This window comes from Sarcophilus harrisii, chromosome 2 (assembly GCF_902635505.1).
Source record: "Sarcophilus harrisii chromosome 2, mSarHar1.11, whole genome shotgun sequence".
Classification (NCBI taxonomy): domain Eukaryota; kingdom Metazoa; phylum Chordata; class Mammalia; order Dasyuromorphia; family Dasyuridae; genus Sarcophilus; species Sarcophilus harrisii.
In genome coordinates, this window is record NC_045427.1 from 431,884,897 (window position 1) to 431,896,172 (window position 11,276).

Below are 11,276 nucleotides of genomic sequence, written 5' to 3' on the forward strand. Positions count from 1 at the left end.
GGTCTCTAGACATCTAGTCCAGAACTCTTTCCACTATATCAGACTTCCTCTTGAGACCAATTGAACTAAAATAATAGGACCTTAGATTTAGAACCTAAAGGGACTATAGAGGTCATCTAGTCCAACCTCATTATTTTACAGATAAGAAAGAAGAAACTACTCTTAAGAAAAGCTTAATGACTTGCTCATAGTCTCAGAAGTAGTGAGTAGATGGGGCAGGATTTGAATTCATGTTCTTTGACTCAGAAACCTGACTTTTTCCTACTCTACCATGGTGAATGAAGAGTCAGCATATAGGCCAGGGACTCTTGATGTCTACTTAGGTGATGCAGTGAATCCACTGGGCCTGAAATCAGGAAAACTCTATTTTAAATATTTTTCTCCCTGTGTAAACTTCAGAAAATTACTTAACCTTTATCTCAGTTTCTTTAGCTGTAATATGGGGCTCATAATAGCACTTACTTCCCAGAGTTGTTTATGAGGATCAAATGTGATATTTGTTAAGCATTTTAGCATAATGCTTGATACATGGTTGGTGCTTAATAAATGCTTGCTCCTTTTTCTTCTTCCTGCTTCCCATCTACTTCTACTTTTCCTATATTACTCTGGAGGGAGAGATAAAGGCATACAAGCTTTCCCCTCACATTTAACATACCTCTTTGTTTCCCAATTTTTAATTCACTTATGATGATATTATAATTATAATCTTTAATATAATATGTTATAATTATGTATTATAATGATATGATGATATTATAGTTGTGTAACCCTAGTCTCAAAGACCATTGACATGGGATCCTTTCTTCACTGGTGGAGATGAATGTCTTGCCTTGCATGAAAGAAAGGTTGAAGCTGGCAAGAGTGAGACAGCTCCACTCTTCTTCATTTTTTTTCAGATATTCTTCAATCATCTCCGGCACTGCTAACTTCTACTATGGAGAGGGAAGATGGAGAAGGCTGAAGGGAAAGACTCTGAGAAGACACCAGAAAATGGACAAGCTCTACCCGTCTCATCTCTCCTTCATCTTCATCAATGAGGACAGAGTCCCATTCCAACAGGCTCTGGGACTCAAATTACTAGCTATGTGTTTTTCTTCTTCCAGAATGTAAGGTTTTTGAGGGCAGGGACTGTTTTGTGTATTTCTTTTTATTGTTAGCACACAGTAAGCACTCAAGAAATGTCTGCTGACCGATTAATAAACACTACACTATGAACTCCATGAGGTAAAAAGCCATGGCTTTCTTAAATTTTGTATCTTCCCAAGGGCCCTGAATATTGTTCTGTACTTAGTAGGCCCTTAATAAATGTTTATTGAATGAAACACTCTAGAAAAGAAACAAACAAAGGAGACATCTTGGCCAGAGCTTCATAAAATAGCAGAATGTGAAAGTCAAAGCAGACTTTAGAGACTATCTAGTCCAGACTCTAAATTATGTGTGACAAGCCATAGAATCATGAAAAAAACATCAGAGTGAATCCAATTCCCTTCTAATACTAAGACTCAGAGGTCCCTGGGCTTGGAAGTGACTTGACTAAGATCACAGCTAGTGCTGATTTAGAAAAGGGCTAGCTCTCAAACAGCTTATAATCTAGTTGGAAAGACAAGACTGAGTTCTGCACAACAGGAAAAATATCTTTTCACTAATACATAGTTCTTAATGATATAACCTTCTTTGTCCATCCTGATGGCCATTTAAAGTACATCTGAGTGTTACACAGTGAACTTGTTGTTGTGTGATGAACTGACATTTTGTATTGTGTGATCCTTAGGAGGAAAGTTGTTTTCAACCAGGGGAATCATGGACAAAGAAAAATGGCTAGGTGTTCAAGAGGTGAATCGATTAATACTTATAACAATAACTATCATTTATATAGGGTTTATTATATGTTAGTCACTGTACTAAACAGTCTACAGTTATTATGCCATTTGATTTTTACAATAACCCTTAGAGGTAGATGCTATTATTATCCTCATTTTACAGATGAGAAAATGGAGGCAGAGATTAATTGATTTGCCCAAGATAACATAATTAATAAGTATCTGACACCAAATATAAGCTCAGATATTTCTGACTCCAAGTTCAGATCCCATGTACAAAGTTTTCCCATGTACAAAGGTATAAAGATGGGAAACAGATTATCCTGTGTGAGAAACAGCAAGGTCAATCTGGCCGAACTTTGAAGTTTGTGAAGTATAATAATCAACAATAAAATTGGAAAAGTAGATCAAAACAGGATTTTGAGAGGACAAAAGCTAAACAGAGGAGTTTTAAAAATAAGATTCCAGAGGTTATAGGGAGCCAATAGAGTTCATTGAGATAGAAATTACCATGGTCAGATCTTGTGTAGGAATAGAACTTTGGCATTAGTGTGTAAAATGGACTGGGGTGGGTAAAATGAGTCAGGGAGTCCAAATAGAAATCTATGCAATTATCTAGGAAAGAATGTCAAGGGCCTGAACTAAGGTGGTTGCTATGCGAAAAGATATGTTATAGAAGTAGAAAAGACAAGATTTGGTAACTGGGTGAATAAGAAATAGATGATAATATTGAGGCTATGAACTTCAGAGATTGGAAGGACAGAGGCCTTTGACAGAAAAGTGAAAATTTAGAAGAGGAAAAGGTTGGAGGTCAGGGAAAGAAAATGAGTTCTTTGTTAAGTTTGAGATGTCTCCAGGACATCCAGTTTGGAATGTTCAATAGGCCATTGGTGATGTGGGACTTACTAACACTCATGAGAGGCTGGGGCTAAATATATAGATCTGGGAATCTTATGCATCAAAATTACAGTTAAAGCCATGGAAACGGATGAAGTTATTGAGGGTATACAAGGAAATGGAAGCTAGGATGGAACCTTAGGGGGCATCCACAATTAAGAGGCATGATATTGATGATAAGTCAGCAAAGGAAACTGAAAAGGGGAAGTCAGACATACTGTAAGATTACCAAGTTAGAAAAATGTCATGGAAGCCCAGAGGAGAGAAGATATCTGGGGGAGAGAATGGCCAATAAGGTCAAATGCCCAGATTAAAAAGAATGAGGATTGAGAAAAGACCATCTGATCCTGCTAGAATGAGACATCATTGATAATTCTGGATAGAGCAATTTCAATAAGAATCAGAGATGGGAGCCTTCTTTCTCCTGGAATGGAGAATTTCTGTTTAGAATGATAACATTTATCCCCTGATACATTTAAAAGACCCAAACACAACAACCTTGTGAAGTAGCTATCACAATATACCACAGGTACTCTCATTTTACTGAGACTGGAAGAAGCTAAGTGACTTGCCCTTAACTAATAGCTAAAAATAGTGTTAGATTTGAATCCATATCTTTCTGAAATCAATTTCACTACATTGGATTTCTTCTCACATTAAGATGTTCAATATTTATAAGATTTTCAACATCAAAAACTGGATGTGGGAGAAAGAGGTTCTGACTATCCAGAAAATTTGATTAATTTACAGGGGTTGATCAGTTAAACCTTGTGTATCTTTACTGATTGGTTATTAATGGAGTTGCTTCCATAGAAAGTGCTCTTCAGCCCCAAGATCTACCATTGTACCTTTAATTTCATCAAGCTGATTTGGAAGAAGGAAATTCACAAAACTAGATTAGGGAAATCCATGGTGAACTCCAATTCTGATCACAAATAGCCCATTCTCTGGGCCCTTCTTTTAAAAAACTGAAACCCTAGTCCATGAAACATCAGCTGACATCTGGACTTCTTTTTACTTTTATTGAAATGTCTGTCATTGTAGTTAAATAGATTTCTTGCAATTATTCCCTCTTCAAACTTTTCTGAGTACTTTTATCCTCTTACTGACTCTTGCCAACACCTTTGAACAAATTGAGGACAGGCATTTTTCTCCCCATTCAATAGGGAAGGAAGTTAAGACCTAAAGGGGTTATTCTGAGATTTGCCCGAGTTTAATCACACAGAAAATGAGAGGTAGAAGGAAGCCTGACTTTCAACCTGAGACTTTACCCTGTAGATCCTACTATATAATGGAATCTGATCTGCCCAGTATCCCTCAATAACCCGCAGTCTTGTTTCTTAAGGAAGCAGCCCTCACTCACAACCCTTTACCACAAAGTGCCCCCTGAGGAATCTACTAAGTATGAGAGGGTATCCTGCAGACATCCAGTGCAAAGCGTATGGAATAGAGGGGGCTGGCCACACTATTGCTTTCTCCCCTTAATGGGGTGGAACTTTTAAAAGCCTTCAGCACACCCTCCTCCAGTTTCCTGTGGAGAGAAAGAGATGGATGGTGGCTGAGCAGAAGCATTCTCTGCAGGCCTCATTAATGTGCTGAGCACAAAGAAGCTATTAGCTTTGAGAGCAGGAACACAAAAGTGGCTGAGAGAGGCAAGGAAGCTTACTCTAGACTGGGGAGAGGGTTCTTGCTCTGCTCTCCATTAACCCATGTTTCTAGGACAGGGCTAGAGATGCTTTGTGCCTGGAGCAAGGCCTGGAATGATTGGTTCCATTTTTCATCAGGCAGCTCTCCTCTCTCCCAGCCCCGCAGGACTTTCAAGGCCCAAGCCTTTGCCCGAAGGATCAATTCATTTCTAACCACAAGTAGCTGCTTGATGGGTCCAATTAGCCATTTGTGCTCTTCTGAGACTGTAGGGACTTAATTGTACATGCAATTAGCCCCTTGTGAGCCATCCTAGGAGCACAGGCCTTGGAGTTAAGCCTTCCTTGGAAAGGGGAGACACAGCTAGACCATTACGTCCTGAGAGTTGTTTTTCTTCCAGCCTGTTCCCTGTGCTCTCAAGTCTCTGAAACTTAACCCTCTGACTGTGCTAGGATTACTCTGAGGTAGTGCTCAGCAAACATCTAGGGAAAGCCTCCTGGGCCCATATACACATAAATGAGGCTGAGCCTAGGGCAGGTACAAAAGGAGTCCTCCATCTTTCCTTTTATGGTACCTGTTTGCTTAGATTTTCAGCCAGTCTGCTGAGAGAATCTGCCTGAGAAATACTAAGATCTCACAAAAATGGGACAGATGCTGGCAAATGTATCCCCCTAACATAAATACTGACCTCACCAAAGTAGGATAATGAATTGCTGAGGGAGGTTGTAACAAAATAGAAGGCAAACTGGAACTCACTTAGAACTAGACAGGCTCTATTTTTAGTAAGAGAAAGTGTCTTTTAAAAACTAATGCTTGAATTTAAAATTTTTCTTTTTCTTTTTTGTATTGTCTTTTTCTGAATATATTCTTTCTTTCTCCCTCCCTGGGGATCTGCTCCTTATAACACAGTGTTTAAAAAAAGGGGTGGGAGGGAAGCAGTTTAGCAAAATTAATGCATTAGTTGATTCTGACCTTATATGTAATGTTCTATACCTAGAGTTACTTGCCTCATCAAAGAAGGGAGAGAAGTGCATCTTCTCATCTCTTCTTTAGGGGACTAGGATGGTCATTATAATTGCACAGTGCTCAGGTTTGGTATTTATATTTTTACAGTTGTTATGTATGTTGTCTTCCTAGTTCTGCTTACTTTACTCTGCACCCATCCATAAAAGTCTTCTCATACTTCTCAGAATTCTTCATATTTATTGTTTTAAAAAATTGTTTTATTTTTAATTTATGGAATAGATAAGCATTTGCATAACAGTATAATTTTTTAAAAATGAATGTACATTAAACAGCAAATCTATTATGCATAACTTGTATTCCTTTTAAATATATAATAAACTTATCAGATAAATTTGTTTTTCTCCCTTGTCTCTCTCTGTCTCTGTCTGTCTGTCTGATTTCTCCCTTCATTGTTTCTTAAAGCCGGGTAACACTTATTTCCATTCAAGTTTCATGATTTGTTTAGACTAGTGTGTCTCTAAGCACTATGAATCTTAGGAAAAAAGTAAATCCTGTAGAAGACAGATCTGTCCTGGTTGTAACATGTTGGAAGGATTTTATTCAGTTCTGGGTATCATAATTTAGGAAAGACCTTGATAAGCTAGATTGTGTCCAAGGAACACAACCAGGTTGGAAAAGTATTTGAGATCATATAAAGTGAGGATCAATGGAAGGAACTGAGGATGTTTAAATTGGAAAGGAAAATTCATGAGAGACTATTTTGATAAATATTTGAAGGATTGGCCTCTGGAAGAGCTATTAACACTTGTTCTGTTTGGCCAGAGGTACCATAAAGAGGTACTCTTAAAGTGGTCTTTAAGAGAAGCAGGCTAAATTTGATCAACTCAATGTAAGGGGTGGGTTAGAGAATAAGCATCTGTAAAGTATTGACTATGTGCTAGTCAATGTGTTAAGTACTTTTCAAATATCAATCACCTCATTAGATCCTCACAACAAACGTGAGAAGTAAGGAAACACTTCCTAACAATTGAAGTTGCCTCAGAAGTTTAAGTGAATTGCTTTAGAAGATGGGGTCCCAAACACTAGAATTCTTCAAGCAATGGTTGGAGAACCATGTGTCAAGGATTTTGTAGAAGGTATATATATATAGATATATAGATATATAGATATAGATAGATAGATAGATATATATAGATATAGATATATATCTATATATATCATCTATCTATCTATATCTATATATCTATATATCTATATAAATATATATAGATATATATATCCACGTAGCTAGGAGTTTGAGTAGATTCCCTGAGGTCCCTTCTGTAACTCTATGAAAAGGAGAAGAGGTACAATGGAGAACATGGAGAAGGGCAAATCAGATAGTTCCTGTGGGCAGAGAAGGGTGATTTCCAGAGCAGCACTATGATGTCCAGAGCAGCAGGTCAATTAACCTCCCAGTGCCTCAGCTTCCTCAATCAGTAAAATGAAAGAACTGGGTTATATTTCTATAGTTGCTCTCAACTCTAAATCCTATTATTGTGGCTCTCTGTTGGGAAGTGACCCACCCCGAGTAGAGAGGAGAAGAGAGCATTTGATCATAGAATCAAGAAATGCTGGAGTTGGAAGGGATCACAGAGATCATTTAGTTTCATTTTATAGATAATGAAACAATCTGAGACAGGGAAAATTACCCAGAAAGTCATCAGCCATACTGTTCTAGAGCTCAGATCTTCTGACTCACAGTTTAGGTCTCTTTTCAGTCTGTTACAGGGTCACAGAACTGAAAGCCAAAAAGATCAATCCCTTTCTTTTAAAAGTGAAAAGATTAAGACCCAAAACGGGGCAATTAATTTCCAAAGGACATACCAGTAGTAAATAACTGGATAAGGATTATATTCATCTTCTAACTTCCAACTCATTCTTTCAATCTCATTTAACAACTCTGTGACTGTTTCTTCACTAGTCAAGTAGAAATAATGTCTGTTCTATTTATTTCAGAAGAGTATTCTAAGTAAAGAAGAATGAAAGAGTTAAAATGATTTTGAAAACAATGACAAAATTAAGGCTACTCCCCGAAGCAAATGGAATGAGGGTTCTTTGAGTTTGAGGATTTAAAAAGGAGGAGAGTTTATCAGTTTCTCCTGGACATTTTAATTGTTTAATTTTCCAGCAAATAATTCTCAAAATGAATGATTACATAGTAACCTAGTAAATACTATTTATAAGAAAAAAGAGGAAACAAACCCACAATCAAAATATATATGTTGAAAAGAGATTTATTAGAGAATATTCCTTAAAGTCAGCGAGAAACAGGAGTGTCCAGAGCAAGGCTGTTCTTGTGACTTGAGAGTCAACTGTCAAATTTTCAGCGGCATTTATGTCTCAGAAATTGGCAAACACTATAAATTAGGATTTAATTTATTATTGTGTTTATTGTCTAGACTTAAAAAAGTGATGGAGAAAATGTCAATATAGATTAAACTTAAAAGTGTATTGATGCTCAAATGATTGTTTTTTGGGAGTGGGGTTGTTTTTAGAGCTTTTTTTTCAAAATACTTATGAACATACTAGAGGATATCTAGAGGATGATGATGTGACGGTTCCCCAGAGTATGAGTAGTGGTATGGCAATTCCAAAAATGGCTTCCCTATCTATGGTGTATATTAGAGAGATGTTTTCTCCTTTTTGGGAGTAACACAATGGTTACTGATGAGGAATAAAGTATTACCTGCTACCTCTGTTTCTGGAACCACACTTTGGGACCTTAAGCATAGCAATTATTTGAAGAGAATGAGTATATGAAATTAAGTTATTTTCCATTTTACTCAAGGTTAGCTAAAAAGGGGAGATATGGAGGGACTTTCTCATGATGCCAGGTGCTATAGGGATTTCAGTGCAGATGAGCAGTTATTTACAGTTATTTGGGGGGAAAGAGAGGGATCACTCCTTAGCTACTTTTAGGGGTAAAAGCAAAATAAAATAAACAATTAATGCTTAACAGTATAACTCTCCAGAGAGTTCTGTTTTATAAAGTCCCTACTTAGTGCTAGGAGACTGATGTAAGGGTGTTTTCCTACAGTGAGGATCAAAGGCCTCATGGCGCTGCTTAGGACTTTTTTTAATCAAGATTCTATATAGGAATGCTAGCTCAGCTTCCACAGGGGAGGAGAAATAAATTTCCAGAACTCAGAAGCTCTAACAGTGGGAGAAAAAGACCTTAATTATTAATACAGCTTAATTATTAATATGGCATGTGTGCATGCATGCATATATTACCTAGCAATCAATATCAATTCCTTTGCATTCTCCAGAGTAAGGGAGGATGGTATTGACTCTTAAAAAATTCAAAGACTCAAATATGCCCTTAGACATATCATAAGAAAGGGTCCTAGAAGCCATAAACCAGATGTCATGAAATTGATTGCATCAGTTAGGATAGAAAAGGTCCTAGGGTAACATATAAGTGTATGGGATTATAGTCATTTACAAGGACCTAAATCTCAACCTTACATCTTTTTCAGATCTTAGAATCATATAGTTATAGAGGCAGAGAACTGTAAAGAACCTTTAATTAAATTATCTAAGGAGACCCAGTGACTAGGGGAGTCAGAAGGAAAAAAAACCCTACTTTCTCCAAATTTTCTCCCTCTTTTCTTCCTGTCCCCCTCCCATAGAGAGCAAGTAATCCAACATAGGTAAAACATGTGCAATTCTTCTATACATATTTATCATGCTGCACAAGAAAAATCAAATCAAAAAGGAAAGAAAATGAGAAATAAAAAATAGAAAGCAAATAACAACAAAAAAGGGGAAAATACTAAAGGTGGTCCATATTTAGTCCCCATAGTTCTCTTTACAAATGCTTCTCATAACAACCCAAAGAAATAGGAGTTGTTATCTCCATTTAACAGATGAGAAAACTAAGGCACAGCATAAGTGACTTGTCTAGGTCATACAAATAATCTTGTAAATGTCTGAAATCCAATATGAACTCAGTTCTTCTTGACTCCAAGTCCATTACTTTGTCTACTTCATTAAAACTGCCTCTACTAAGTAAGGTGACAAAGGACATCTCCAGAGTGCTCCAGCTAAAATGCCCATAAAATCATAGAAACTCAGAGATGAAAAGACCTCTGGAGTCTTGTAAATTCACTCTCCTATCCCTCCTCCACATTTTAGCAGGAATTTGCAGTGATGGAGAGAACCTTCTGCATCCAGGGAGAGAACCTTCTGCATTCAGAAAAAGAACTATGGGGACTGAATATGGACCACCTTTAGTATTTTCCCATTTTTGTTGTTATTTGCTTGCTATTTTTTCTTTCTCATTTTCTTTCTTTTTTGATTTGATTTTTCTTGTGCAGCATGATAAATATGTATAGAAGAATTGCACATATTTTTTCTATGTTGGATTACTTGCTCTCTATGGGAGGGAGACAGGAAGAAGGGAGGGAGAAAATTTGGAACCCAAGGTTTTGCAAAGGTGAATGTTGGAAAATTATCTTTGCATGTATTTTAAAAATAAAAAGCCAGTATTAAAAAAAATTAAAAAGAAAGGAATTCTCATCTGTAGCATTGTACTAAATTGGTCAGTCTCTGCTTGAAAACCTTCAGAAACGAGGGTCATTTAAAAGGAGGTCAAGGCAGCCCATTTTACTTGTGAATAGCTCTAATCATTAGCAATACTTTTCTTCTATGAATTGAAGTCTTTCGCCAGTCCTCTAATAACAATTTATCCCCACAGTTTATCACAGAGTCTGGTTGACATTTTGGGTCCTGGGAGAATGGGAGGCAGGAAAATGATTGTTTCTCTGTGAGGTCCAACATACCACCTGTCTCAGCAGGAAGCTCAGCTGTGGACTCCCTTCCCTCAGTAATTCATTCTACTGTCTCTCAAGGCCATTCCCTTGGCTTCTAGGAACCATCGGATTCCTGCTCTTGGTCTGTAAAACTTTAGACTGATCTCACAGCTGGAAAAACAGCAGCTCTCAAATGAGCTCCTGGACCCAGCCCAAGGCTGCCTTTTTTCCCCCTAATCCAAGTGGGGAATTAAGTTGGTAAACATGTGGGCAGCAGCAGCTGGTACAGAAAGAGGGAGATGGGAAAGGTATCATAGGAGAGGGATTGAATTCTGTTCTGGGATGGCACTAAGAATATTTCTGTCTCCAAAATGACCATCAGAAACCATAGGAAATGACAGTGTAGCTCTAATGCACATCCTGAGTCATCCAAGATTCCCCCACTTTCCCAGACAGAACTCAAACTCTGTCTTTATTTAATGTAGAGCTCAAGTTGGTTACCTCCCATTGTACTATTATGCTAGTTCAGGCTTCTGTTATTTCATATTATTCTTCTTACTTAGACTTTCTCCTTGACTCTGGTCTATTCTCTTCTCAATCAATCCTAAGTATACTACCAAATAATCTATGAGAAGCTACATGTGAAAAGACACTAATCTTGGAAGTAGCAGAGTGGGATTCTCAGCCTGGTTGTTTCATTTATTAGCCACAAGATGTGTGGCTGTGTGATATCTTTACCTCTTGGAACCTCAGCTTCTTTATCTGTAAAATGAGAGGATTGGACCACATGACTTCCCTTAAATTCTACTGAAGAAACAATGTGCACATTGGAAAGGTCCTTTCCAATGCTAACTTTTCTGTTTTGATCACTAATTTTCTTTAAAGCGTAACGCCTATGTTACTCCCTTAGTCAAATATTTTCAGTGGTTCCTCATTGTCTAAAAGATAAAACTCCTTGGCTTGACATGAGAGACTCCGACCGTTTCCATCTCTGTTTCTGACTTAAACCAAGCACTCCAGCCAAACTGCATTGTTCTCTAAATAGGCTTTCTCTATGCTCTGGGAATTCCCCCTGCCTGGAAAGCCCCTTCCCTTGTCTTTTTATTTCCATAGTTTCTAGCCTTCCTTCAGAATTCAACTATTATCTGTGAAG